This window comes from Cuculus canorus, chromosome 8 (genome assembly GCF_017976375.1).
Source record: "Cuculus canorus isolate bCucCan1 chromosome 8, bCucCan1.pri, whole genome shotgun sequence".
Lineage (NCBI taxonomy): Eukaryota > Metazoa > Chordata > Aves > Cuculiformes > Cuculidae > Cuculus > Cuculus canorus.
The window spans coordinates 32,410,910-32,424,758 of record NC_071408.1 but is presented as its reverse complement, the minus strand read 5'-3'; positions in this window follow the sequence as shown (position 1 = coordinate 32,424,758).

Here is a 13,849-nt window from a genome sequence, read left to right as displayed (position 1 = left end):
AGGACACTGTGATTCTACGAGCACTTGAAGGTGCGTGGTCCATGCCCACTGCCTCCTGGTCTTGATAAAGTTTTCTTTTGTGGCTGCGAGAGTAACGACTGTGGCTGCTTCTGCTTTACAGTCTAATGTTTCTGTAAGCGTTGTTATGATGGTTTTCTTATTAAATGGAGGGTTTTTTTGGTCACTTTTGCCTGCTAGTTCCCCTCTGGTTTTGAATCCATTGGATCAATCCCAGCCAACCATGAACAGAGGGTGTTTGTTTCGAAGAGATTAAGCTGAAGGCAGAGCCCAGGAAGGTGGTGGCCATGGAGGAGGAGGGAGACCTTGCTGATGCCCTCGGAGAGCCGGCAGCCTGGTTAAAGGCTGGAGGAATCCATGGTGGGGAGGCAGAGGGAGAGGCCGTGAACACCCTGACCACAGAAAGTGCCTCCTTGGCGCTCATGTGGCCTTCAGACACCAGGAAGTCCAACCGCAAGACAAAAATCCATAGGAAATGAGGCTTCATTAGTTCCACTGCCCACAACTCGCTCATGGCTCCATCGGTGCTTCCAACCATTCAGTTTGGCCAAACGGCTACTGGAAACTGCAGATGTCTTCCCTGAGTCACTCTGCCTCTCCACCTCAGCAAGGTCGAGGTTCTTCACTGGCCAGAGGCTGCTAAAGGAGGGGATGTCCAGCTGCCATTGTCCTGCAGGTGTCCAACCTGCATCTGATGTGCTCAAATCTGTCTGAACCTTCTTCACGTTTGTGCCAGAGATCTTATGAACCAGAAACATGTGGCATTAGAAGAAGAGTGCACCAGCTTGTTGTTCAGATCCTCCCCCTAGTGAGAAAGAGCCAGAGAGTGTGGTATAAACATAGCCCGTGATTTGGGGAGTGCTGGGAGCCTGGGATGGTCTGGCAGAAAAAAGAATTTCCCCTTTTAAAACCACTGAACAGTCCTTGTTCCTCCACACTCCAGCGGGTGAGCTTGGCCATGCAGCCCGAGCATGGAGATGTGGCCGGATCTGCTCCTGATGCCTCCAGCTCCCCTGGGTGAGCTCTTGCTGCTGCCTTTGCCACCGCAGGCGAGGGACGGGCTCTGCTCTGCCTTTGGCTGCCAGGGAAGAGGGGCTGGAGGTCTGGAGGGATGTTCCTCATCCCTTGCTGTCAGCTTTGCAGCTTCTTTGTGGTGGAAGGAAATGATGAGGGTGCTAACGTGTTGGAGGGAGAGCGTGCGTTCACCCAGGAGGCAGGGGGGGGGGGGGTGGCACTGCCCAGTGCTGGGGCTGCTTCTTGAGCTCCTGATGGGGTTTTTTTTCTGCCTCTCCATCACACAGTCCTGGGGTAAGTGATGGGAGGAGGTAGCACAGCACCTGGGAGAGGCTGTGCAGCACAACACATGGCTTCAAAACCAAACTAGACCTTCAGTAACATTGCTTGGGAAAGATCACCTGGATGCTTTGGGACACACGAGCAGCAGCTTGGGTTCTGCAGAGCGAAAAGCCCTGCCAAGCCTTTTCCTCCTGCCTGGGTACCACTCCACCTCCCATCTCCCCCCCCGAGAAACGCAACACCTCTGTGACACAGAGTTTTCCAAATGGGAGACATGGTTCTAAAATTGCTTTCAAATGTTCCTAGCAAGAAACTCCGCTACTCATTTGGCCCGTGGGGCGGCTGGCAGTGGCGTGGGCGAGCGCTGCGAGGCTGTGGGTCCGGCCCTGGCTCTGCCGGTGGGGAGCTGCCCGCCACCCTGACCACAGTGCCGCCCAGAAGGCTGAGGAGGTGCCATCAACGCCCTTCCTGGCGCTGCGCGAGTGCTCCTTTCTGGCTGGGGCCACCTCGCTGTTGGGTTGGAGTGCTGTGCCCAGCTCGGCGGCCAGCTGCAGCCCAGAAACATCACATCTGGCCAAAGCATTTGAGCTGCTCCCAGGGATGAACCCAAATGCTTCCCCGGGCTGAGCCAGAGCTCCTCTGCTTGCAGAAAGGCTCCCCACGCTCTCCAAGGGAAAAAGCGGGGTTGGGAGGCCGGTGGGCAAAGACAGCTCCAGTGAATTTGCAGAACTAGGAGGAATTTGAGTGAAATGCCAACACCATCCTTTGATGCTCCCACCCTTCGTGCTTTCTCCCTGCCCCTGTAAACAGGCTTCTTCCTAAACAGGAGGGGAAGGCAGCGCTTCAGTATCAAATCTAGTCCATTAAAAACAAAACGAGGCAGAGATTTACCTCCTTGGAGCCCACCTGTCAGTGTTTTGCAGTTTTGCTATCATATTTTCCAACATCTTCCCAGTGTTTTTCTCTCCTCTGTTCCTGTACGCAGAGGAAACTTGCCTGTGCAGAGGAAAAAGTGAACCAGGCTTCCTCAGATGTTCTAATAAACAGCCTGAAAAAGCCCTGCACGTCAATCCAATGCCACTTTAGTCATCAAAGGCCTTATTTACAACAGTAGCTCGCTTCAAAACAAAGCAAAACATTGTAAACCTTTAAGTACAGATCACCTGGCTGCCTGAAGAAAAGAACCTCCAAAGGAAATGGTGAGTGAGTTCAAACGGATATTGGGGCTGAAAAAAAAAATCCACCACAAATGTTGTCATAGAATCATAGAGTAGTTTTGGTTGGAAGGGACCTTAAAGCCTACCCAGTTCCAACCCTCTGCCATGGGCAGGGACACCTCCCACTGGCTCAGGGGCTCCAAGCCCCATCCAACCTGGCCTGGAACCCCTCCAGGGATGGGGCAGCCACCACTGCTCTGGGCAACCTGGGCCAGGGCCTCCCCACCCTCACAGAAAAACATTTCTTCCCAAGATGTCATCTCAATCTCCCCTCTTTCAGTTGAAAACCATTCCCCTCATCCTGTCCCTGCACTCCCTGATCCAGAGCCCCTCCCCAGCTTTCCTGGAGCCCCTCTCAGCACTGGAAGCTGCTCTAAGATCTCCCGGAGCCTTCTCTTCTCCAGGTTGAACAGCCCCAACTCTCTCAGCCTGTCCTCGTACAGGAGGAGCATTGGAGAAGAAGATACCATTTAAAAATACTAACTTGGTGCAAGAGGTCCAGCACCCTCTGTGTCACCAGGCCTTGTTCCATGATGCTCATAAATATTCAAACACTTTGGTGTATTAACCCTGCACAGCGAAGCTCTCAGTCTAGAAGGGCTGCAGCCATCTGAAACCCCAGGCGACAGCCTGATGGTTCCCAGGGATTTTGAGGGTTGATTTCTTTCCCCCAAGTGGGTGTGAGTGGAGGGGGATGAGATTGATGTGCAGAAGGCACTGGTGCGGTGGTGCTGGCAGGGTGTTGCATAGCTGCCTGTCCTTGGCTGACCCTTGCAGAGGTCTCCTGCCAGCCTTGCAAACCACATTTCTTGTTTAATTAACCTGTTTGAAGGTGAAAGTTTCACCAGAGAAAGTTTCACCAGAGTTTCACTCGGTTTCACCAGAGAAGACCAAGGAGATGGACTCCAGTCACCACAACAACGGCGCAGAAGGGAGGGTTAACAGCCCCGGAGTGACTTGGAGCAGGACTAAGGCTGCTCTAAATTGTTCAAGCTATTAACAAATTGTAGGAGTTGCCATCCTGGAGAGCACTGGGCTCCAGCCAAAGCCTTTGTGTCCAGGGAGCTGCTGGCAGGTTCCTTGCTTGGTGATGGCACAGGAATGTGTGTGGTAGAGCATCACCCTGGGGTGCTCCAGGGATGCTGGTCATCTGCCTTGGCTGCATCAGCCAGCCCCGAAACTCCCTGCTGGGAGGCTGACGTGGGTATTTTTTTGGAACAGTTTTATTCCAGTTAGAGGAAACAAAAAGTTCAGAAGCCAAATGGAAATATAACATCTCAAAAAAAAAAAAAAACCCCTGAAGGTAAGAAGGTGAGGTGATTGCAAGATGTTTGTAATCAGCTGTCACCCTGAAAAGATCCAGCACAAGGCTCCGGGTTCATCTGGAGTGCAGAGCAGCAGAGTTGGATGCAAGTGGTTTATTTCATTAGGAAAATCAGCATCTAATCTCTGTGGGAAACTGTAAAGTTTGTTTCCACAGCAGTCTTGCTTTTTTAAATTGATTTGTTTGTTTGCCATCGTACACCTCATGTCAGTTCAAGTATTTATGTCAAAGAGAGTATCACATAAAGGATTCAGGGTCCTGTTTGATAAACAATGGTCTGCAAGTCATCAAAAACAAAAAAAAGAGGCGAGTCTGGCATGTGCTGAATCCATTCCTTTCCATGCAGGAAGAAAAGTAACTTATTTCCCATACAGTTGAACTTCTGCACAACCTGCATTGCTGGAGTAATGGGCAGCAGCAGCGAGAGGACATTGGTTTGTTGGGATGCTCTTTGCAAGCAAAGAGAAGTCAAGTGGAGCACTAGCAAGCTCTTGATGACCCTTGTGGCTCTTACAGTGGGTTAAAAGTGATATTGTCTGTGTCTTGGTGCAGGGTAAATCAGTTTTCCCTGCTGAATAGCAATGGGCAGCATCTGAACTGTGCTGGGTTTCCATCAGGGTGAGGTCAACTCCCAGTGCTGGCTGGGCAGGAGGCTTCCTAAGTGCCTCAGATGGGTTGTTTTACAGCATTACTGACTGCTGACTCAAGCTGGTGACACAAACAGCGTAAAGTTTGGATGTCATCTCTCTAGCTGACAAGTTGATCTTAAAATAGCGATTAGCTAATGGGGGAAATCCCACAGATGTAGACAAGTGGATTGTAAGAACGGCCACCCTCAACGGGTTGAGTCCCAAAGTCATATTTGAACCGTGTTGTGGAGATGTACCTGTTATCAAAAATAAAAAGGTGTTAAAGGCTGGCAAGCACTCCCCTCCATCTGCCTGGCATCAGTGAATACCTGCAGGTCAGCAAAACATGTATTTATAGTCGAGCCACATGAAGGTGAGAGCCTACGCTTGTCCTGTATTTTTCCATGCAAGAGGTGAAGTATTTCAGGGTTTGTGAATAGATCCCTGTTCCTGGACCTCCTTTTTTGACCCTGACTCCCTTTCTATAAGAGTCTGCTGTTCCTCCTGTGGGTATTGGTTTTGCCAGGAAGGGTATTTTTGGAATGCTGGTTTATAACTGAAGCGTGCAATAAGGTTTTTCTCTCTGTTCTGGTGCTCACGCTTCTTTTGTGTAATTGCCACCCAAACTGAACCCACTTGCTTTCAACTGTCATTCCAAGTTCGCATCTGCTTTTGTTTCCTTCCTGTTATGAAGTTTTCCAAAGACTGCGTTGGGTATCAAGGATTGGATTCGAAGGCCAGAGCTGCAATAATATCTCTTCTCTTTGTGCAAAAGTGTTGATGTCTGAGTAGGTTAATCGTCGCATTATGTTGCCTACTTAGGCTTTTCTTCTGCAGGGGGAAGCCAGGGGGCTGTTTTAATGTATTTACATGCACTTGGAAAGACAAGGGAAAGAATGAATTAATGTATATTTAGGACCTACTCTGCTTTCCCTTAGACTGGAGAGGGGAGGGGTAGAGCGGGGAAAGAATCTGCTCTATTCAGTTTGTGGAAACCTAAATCTGGCCTTCCTACAAATAAAGGCTGGCGATCCCAGTCTAAAAATATTCCATGTACTGAAACAGCTGAAATTTTACCCGATAGTGACTTCATAGTGAGAGCCCACATCATTAAAGACATTGCGGGACTGGAGCGTGTCCAGAGAACAGCAGCGAAGCCGGTGAAGGGGCTGGAGAACAAGGGTTATGAGGAGTAGCTGAGGAAACTGCGGTTGTTTAGCCTGGAGGAGGCTGAGGGGAGACCTTATTGCTCTCTACAACTCCCTGAAAGGAGGTTGTGGTGAGGTGGGTGTTGGTATCTTTGCCCAAGTGACAAGTGATAGGACGAGAGGAAACGGCCTTGAGTTGCACCAGGGAAGGTTCAGATTGGGCATCAAGAAAAATTTCTTCACTGAAAGAGTTCTCGGGCACTGTCAGAGGCTGCCCAGGGAGGGGGTGGAGTCCCCATCCCTGGAGGGATGTAGAAGCTTGGTAGATGAGGTGCTCGGGGGTCTGGTTTAGTAGTGGACAGGTATGGTTGGACTCAAAGGTCTTTTCCAGCCGAGCGATTCTATGACCGATTACCACGTGAGTGCTCTGACTACCTGCAGTCTGAGATACTTTCAAAACACAGGAATGAAAGTACGTTCTGGCAGAAGGACGGAGATGGAAACTTTTGCTCGGAGGGTGCTGTGGAATAGAGGATGTTTTCTTTGCATCATTTCTCTGCATGTTGGAAAAAAAAAAATTCTAATAAAGTTCATTTTTCTGAGGGAACAAGATGTGAGATCTTCTCCCAAAGGTGGTTCTTTTCTGCTGTAAACCATACGCTGACTGGGATGCTTGCTCCTAAAGTCTTGTTTAGGCATCCGATCAGGCTGGCCCTGCCTTCTGGAAGTCTTGAGTGTGTAGGTTTTCCCGATTCAATATGGGCTTCAGAAGCCTTAAAACTCTTTAAACTTCTAAACTTCTGCTTCCCTGCCTTAAGGCCTGAGCCTGGGAATGAGACACATGGAAGGCTCCACCTCGCTCTTAGTCAGAGGGACGAAATCAGGTTCAGTAACCCACATTTGAGAAAGCCCTGGAAGCTTATGGTGTCGGTGACTCATCCCTGGGGGGGAAGAGTGTTGAGGCTTCGATTGGTTTTCTTCAAGGGATATTTTTACTCTTGTGTTGTTTCTCAATTTAAGAGCTTTTTTGTGAATGAGATAATCTGTTATTTTCAAAACTACAACTAGGTACTTTTTAGCCAGTTCAGTTGATACCATTTTTGGTACCCGTGATGTCTTTCCTATAACTCATTCCCAGATCTGAACAGATCCTCTCCAGCATGTGGGAAAGTAATTTTGTCTCTGAAGTGTATATAGACCATTACAGGCTGCATCCCAGAGCAGGTGTCCATGGATGGGGATGACCGTTTTCCAGCTGTTTGTTTTATTCCCTGGCTTATTTGTCAGTATTAAATGATTACTGCAGTGATGAAACTCCCCAAGTATGCATTACTGAATTTCTATTTCGGCTGAGAAGGAAGATGATAGCCCTTTGGCATGCACACAGCCGAGGGAAGACAAATATGAACAAAGTGGGACTTCCAGTTCCCATATCTTTGCAAGATCGGGTTTTTAAAATAACCTTGTAAGGCTTCGTGATGAGTCTCTGCCAACGCAGGCTCAGCTGCAAAGCCACTGAGGTCAGGGGCGAAACAAAGCGGAAAGCAGGGCGGAAGAGGGGTGGCTGGGAGAGCTTTGTAGGTGACAGCATGCCCAGGGGATGGACACAGGCGGTGTGTGGGCATTGGAGCTGCCTCCTGTGCCGCTGGCTCTGTGCCTGCACTGGGGGAAGGCAGGAATGGTGAATCATAGGCTGGTTTGGATTGGAAGGGACCTCAAAACCCATCCAGTTCCACCCTGCTGCCATGGACAAAGACACCTCCCACTGGACCAGGTTGCTCCAAGCCCCATCCAACCTGGGAGGGGGCACCTCCAGGGATGGGGCAGCTACATCTTCCCTGGGCAACCCGGGCATGTGCCTCCCCACCCTCACAGTGAAGAATTTCATTCATTTCAAGCATTCATGGACCAGGTGAAGGCAGTGAGCAGAGGCTCAGAAAACCAGTTAGAATGATAGAACGCTTTGAGTTGGAAGGGACCTTTACAGGTTATCCGGTCCAACCCCCTGCAGAAGCAGGGACATCAGAGTTCAGCTCAACATGTTTATTAAGCGAGACTGATCAGGCAAAATGATGTCACCAAGCCCTACCTCTTTCTCGGTCACCAGTACTGAGTCAATTAATAGCAGGAGCTTAACTTATAAAGTCTATTTTTATTCCACTGCTCATTTCCGTTTAACTATATTTCACAGTCTTAAATAAATCCCATCAGTAACTGAGGTGCTGCTATAAAACTATGGCATTATTAGGGGCCGATCCTGATCCTTTGTCCCTGAAATCATCTGGTGAATTCAGAGTGTAGGAAGAGAGAAGCAAGTTACCAAAACACACATCAGATTTAAAGGGCAAGCTTTCAGTTAATGGTTTGATGCATTGCTGGAATGATGGGATTACAGGCTACGACAAGTCTAGGCAGGCCACCGGCCCGGCTGGCAAAGTCCTCCAGAAGCTGTAGGTCAGCACAGCATCAGGGCCAGGAGATCAAAGAGCACGGGGGCTGCAACTGGCTGCTCTTATTTTTAGGGTCCTGACTTGGTGCAGCCTGGAAGGATAAAGGCTGGGAGGTTTCCCATGGACAGCTGCAGGCTCTCGGGGGAAGAGCTGGCTGCTCCCTGGCGGCTTCAGCTTGTTTCAAGTCAGGAGCAAAGCTGCAAAGAGGAGCATCAAGTCTCCCACGCCCCAGAGTACTTCTGGGGTGATGGTGTTGGTGTTGCGGAGTGGTGGGAACTGTTGGCTTCTGACACCCATCTATAATTCCCTGCTTCCAGAGCTGTATGGTCAATGAACCTTAGATGTTTAGAAATTGCAGTATAAAGGTTACTCTCTGCGTAGCAACCTTTTTTGTGAACATCTTCCATGCTCTGATGAATGTCAAAGCCAATGAGGGATCCCCCAAAGAGGGCGTGTGGGGCAGCAGAAGGGCTCTGGACCTGGGTAGCAGTCATTCAGGATGAGAGGATGGGGAAACCTTCCGTACGAAGTAAGGCTGAGAGAACTGAGTTTGTTCAGCCTTGAGAGGAGACGGCTTAGGGGAGCCCTTATTCCCATGTATCAGTACGTAAAGGGTGTCTGTCCAGAAGATGGAGACTCCTTTTTTTTTTTTACAAGGAGTCACATGGAAAAGACAAGGGGGAGTGGGGATCAGTTGCTCCCTGAGAGATTCTGATTGGATTCCTGATGAAAAACGTTCCTTGTGAAAACAGTGAAATATTGGAATCGTCTCCCCAGGGAAGTGGTGGATTCCTCTACACCGGACACTTTTAAGGCTCAGCTCGACAGGGTGCTGGGCCATCTCATTTAAACTATCAATCACCTAAAAAGGTTGGACCAGATGATCCTTGAGGTTCCATCCAACCTGGCATTCCAGGATTCTATGATCTCGCATAGGTGGCTGGTTGCACCTCAGCCAGGAGAGCAGGGAAATGAAGGAGCTGTATGTCCTGGCACAGCACGCGTTATAGATCAACGGTACCAAGGGAAAATTCACTGGGCAAGGTGTTTGCACAAAACACCTAGAAGCCTTTCAGGCATTTATTTGAGGTGGGGACAGGAAGGTATTTGGGAAAATCCTGTGGGTTGGAAATGTATTTCCAACTATTTTTAAAGTAAACAAATTCCTTTTGAAGTTGCGAGCTCCGTGCATAAATTGTACAGTTGACAGAGTAAGTGGTGGGATGTTATGGCAATTACTAATGTCCCTTGAATATTTGGTTAACCACTGTAGATAATCCCACATGCAGTAGCCTTTCCAGGGAGAATTTAGCTCTCTCCCTTGGCAGGATTAACTGTTACTCTCTTATTTCAGCGACTTTTCAATTGTTTTGATTCCAGCACAAGGAGTTTTCTATTTTGGGGAAAAAGCAAAAGGTGTCCTTTTGACATCTGACCTTTAAACTCAAGATCCATCCCATACCTGCGTGTGCTGAGCTGTGAGGTGACTGCATGGACACTGGGTGGGAAAGCTGTGCCCCAGCTAAAGAGCCTGGCTTGGTTGCAGAAATGGATTTGACTTCTTTCCCTCCTAGACCCAAACATACAGAAAATGCACGAGTGCAATGCCGAGCTGTGTGTTTTGGGTCAGGTTCTTGGAGAGAGATTGACACTTGACAAGGTCTGCGCGCCTAAGACAGCAATGTGTGCCTGTGGCACATGGAGTGATAGAATGGTTTGGGTTGGAAGGGACCTCAAAGCCCATCCAATTCCACCTCCCTGTTATGTGCAGGGACACCTCCCACTGGATCAGGCTGCCCAAGACCCATCCAACCTGGTCTTGAGCTCCTCCAGGGATGTGCAGCCATGACTTCTCCGGGCTACCCAGGCCAGTGCAACCCCATTCCACTCTTTTGTCTTATTTCTAACTTATTTTCATAAAAATAACAACTTGACAGTGAGTTCAGGCACATCAATGAGGGAATTGGTCTCCTCTAAACCAATGCACTCGAAACCCAGCTGGAAAGGTGCTACAGTGTTTAGAATCAACATCCCCTCTATTTGATAGGAGACGATCCCCACCCCAGAGGCCATGCTTACAGCTCTTTGTCAGAGTAGGCTGGATGCTCCAAAGTTATGATTTCTCAGCAGATAATAATGCAACAATTTCGAAGCAGCTCTTGATGGGTGCAGTGAGCTCATTTGCATTTAAATACTCTTAAGCCCCTGGAAGTTTAAATTTTTCATTGTGTTTTGAAAAGAGCTTATGCTTCTTTTCTGCGTCTCAAATGTTGTTCTCTTTACTGAAAATCAACCCTTGTTGTTTCACCGCAAGGCTTCTCATGCATGAGCTGATCCTTCGCGTGTTGCTGGTTCTTTCTCAACTGGTCTCCTGTTTCAGAAGTCAATGGATGCTCATGTTCAGCTGCGTCAGGTATTTTTAAATATACGGTGTGTGTGGATATATTTGTATATCTATATTTGTAGGGATAGGAGGGGGGGGGAAGGGTTTTAAACTGAAAGAGGGGAGATTGAGATGAGATCTTGGGAAGAAATGTTTTCCTGTGAGGGTGGGGAGGGCACAAGTTGCCCAAAGATGTTGTAGCCGCCCCATCCCTGGAGGTGTTCAAGGCCAGATTGGATGGGGTTTTGGGTTTTGAGCATCCTGGTCCAGTGGGAGGTGTCCCTGCCCATGGGAGAGGACTTGGAACCAGATGGTCTTTAAGGTTCCTTCCAACCCAAGCTATTCTAAGATTTCTGTAACCTCCTTCACCACCTATGGTATGTGAAAAGCATCCCAGATTTTCCTAGACCTTTCCAAGACCTGCTTATCTCCATCACTTTTTCCAGTTTTGTTACTGCTTGTTGTAGGCTGCAGAGTCACAGTTTCTGGGTGGGACGTTTATCGTGGTGGGTCATATGTGATACGTTACTTAAAACTGATGTTTGGGTTTGCCTGGGTGGTTCTGTGTTAACAGATTTTTTTATTATGAAAAGCATAGCTGACCTTTAAAGTCGAAAGGCCGTATTTATGAATGACTCAGCCCGCTCTCAGCACAGCTGAAGATTACAGCGCGCAAACAAAAGCCAAAGCATACTTCTCCTGTGTAACTTTTTGAGAAAGCAGTATTTGCCTCTGGCATTCACCAAGGGAGCTTTCCCTTTGTGTGCGAGAGGAAAACGAAGCAGGCTACAATAAAAGGCATTGTTGGTCCCAGCATGCAAAGAATGATGATCCAAGAACTGAAATAATAGAAAAGTGTCGGGAGGGAATTTAGTTCGCAAACATTTCAGGATGGCTTCAGGCTTACTCAAGTTTTGATTCAAGCTTTGCATTCTTCTTAAATTCTTTCCAGGCCAGAATGGATTAAATAGTTGCTAATTTTCACTCATTTCATGTTTCCCTGGGATCAGTGTTGGAAGATGGTCCTGCCGTGCCACTGGTTCAACCGCTGGTTCCTTAATGACAGTGAAACGGGGAATCAGAGAGTGTGTAGTCTTGTGCTAGGAGTAGGATCTGCCTCTTCGAACTCCATTGTTAAGGTCTCTGTACAAGGGACCCTCTCGCTTTCTGACTTGGGGAAGAGTTGGCAAATATGGCCAAGTATCGCCCCGATGTGTACGTGACAAGGTATAAGGTATCAGTTTCATGGAGCTGCTTTCCAGACCAGAATATTGCCTGACAGCTGTGCTTACAAATGACTGCAAATAGGAGAAGAAAACCGGTCTGCCTGGGACATACCTGGACAGATACTGCCTGCCTGGACTCCATAAAATATTGAAAAAGAAAATGTAAAAAATTATCATAGAATCATGGAATGGTTTGGGTTGGAAGGGATCGTAAAGGTCATCCAGTCCCACACCCTGCCATGGGCAGGGACTCCTCCTATGGGATCAGGGGCTCCAATCCAAGCCCCATCCAACCTGGTCTGGAACCCCTCCAGGGATGGGGCAGCCACCACTGCTCTGGGCAACCAGTGCCTCCCCACCCTCACAGCAAAACATTTCTCCCTAAGATCTCATCTCAATCCCCCCTCTTTCAGCTGAAAACCATTCCCCCTCATCCTATCTCTGCACTCCCTGATCCAGAGCCCCTCCCCAGCATTCCTGGAGCCCCTCTCAGTCCTGGAATCTTCTCTAAGGTCTCCCTGGAGCCTTCTCTTCTCCAGGTTGAACAACCCCAACTCTCTCAGCCTGTCCTCACAGCAGAGGTGCTCCAGCCCTTGGATCATTTTCATTGTCTCCAACAGATCCGTGTCCTTCCTATGCTGAGGACCCTTGCTGGTCCTATTAGGATGTTGTCCAATTAAGCTGACAAAATAATAATAATAATAAAAAATCATTCCCATGTAGATATTATTAATTTTTGTCAAAAACCTTAAAAAAAAAAAGTTGTTTATAAAGTTGAGAACATGGCTTTTTCCCCTCTTCTCCCTTATCCCTACTGCAATCCGCTAGCAGCTAATGCCTGGCAAGAATTTCCGGTAGCAACTAAACATAACAACCATGCAATTATGTCCTGTAGCCCTATCAAATATAATTACAAACCATGTTCATAGCACTGCAAATTACACAGCTCTCCCGCAAAGTGGGAGATGGCACGTTGCCGATCGTGATGGATGATCCCACACCTAGAATTGACTGGCAGCTTTTATGAAGTAGCGAGGCATCCCTTTTGTGCCTGGCTGATGGAGGACAGATGGCCTTGTTCTCCTTCAAGGAGAACTCCCATCAGGCTTTATTTGCAATAGCTTATGTGCATATGAATTTCTTTTATTAAAATACGGCATTCATTGACAAATAAGAACGCGTTGAGATGAAGGGAAAATTTTAGCTGATTCTTGTGTTAACAATAGCGCCGGATGTTCAATATTTCCTTCTTTCTCTGATAATGGAGATCATTTTCATTAGCTCCAAGGTACCCTTGTGCTCTTCTGGTGGTGTGAATTCATTTATACCTGCCTTTAAGGCCTCTGTGCCCTTCCAGAGCAGCACAGCAGAGGCTGAGGATAAATGAGAATCGAAGAGCTATTAAAGAGACCAAAAAAAAAAAGCCTGACACAAGTTAATGTCTTTAATGTTCTTAATACTCATTCTAACCTTCCTGCTCCTTAGAAATTCACATCTTCATCATCTGGCATGTGTAAATTGGAAGGTTATGAGTGGCTCAAGGGGAATGATGGATTCCCTCTTACCCTTTCTTTTCTCCATTGATGCATCCCGTAGCTTATTCTTCTTTGGTGAATATAGTTGTTCCCTGTTCAGCTAATCTTGTGGCTTAATTAGGATAATCTAAGCATTTTGTTCAAACACAAGGTGATTTATATAGCACAATGGATTGAGCATTGTGGTCTTGAGCTGCTGGGCCAGGTGGGATGCTATTGTACCTTTGTCTTTTTAGAGCTCTTTAGAGCCCTTGCTCTTGGATCCATGGGTAGTCAATGGCTTTTCCCTCTTTAATTAATAATAATGTGATAATTATGATGATAAAATAAGAGGTCTGAGCTTTTAGTGGCTTTTCTCTTCAGTATGTTTTGCGCAGCTTCACTAATTGCATTAGATTCAGACCTGAATTATTGAAGGCTTCTGAAAAACCACCTATTTCAGTCAAGGACAATTAGAAGGAGTTCTTGGAAGCTTTGGCACTGCTCCAGCTCAGCTGTCCATTACTTACTTTTATTTATACAGGACCGAAAATGATCCAGAGAAACTAAAGAGATTATGAAGATCTGTTAGAAATTTTTGCTATGTTTTTCCTTACAAGGAAAAAAAATTCTCTCCTCTTAGA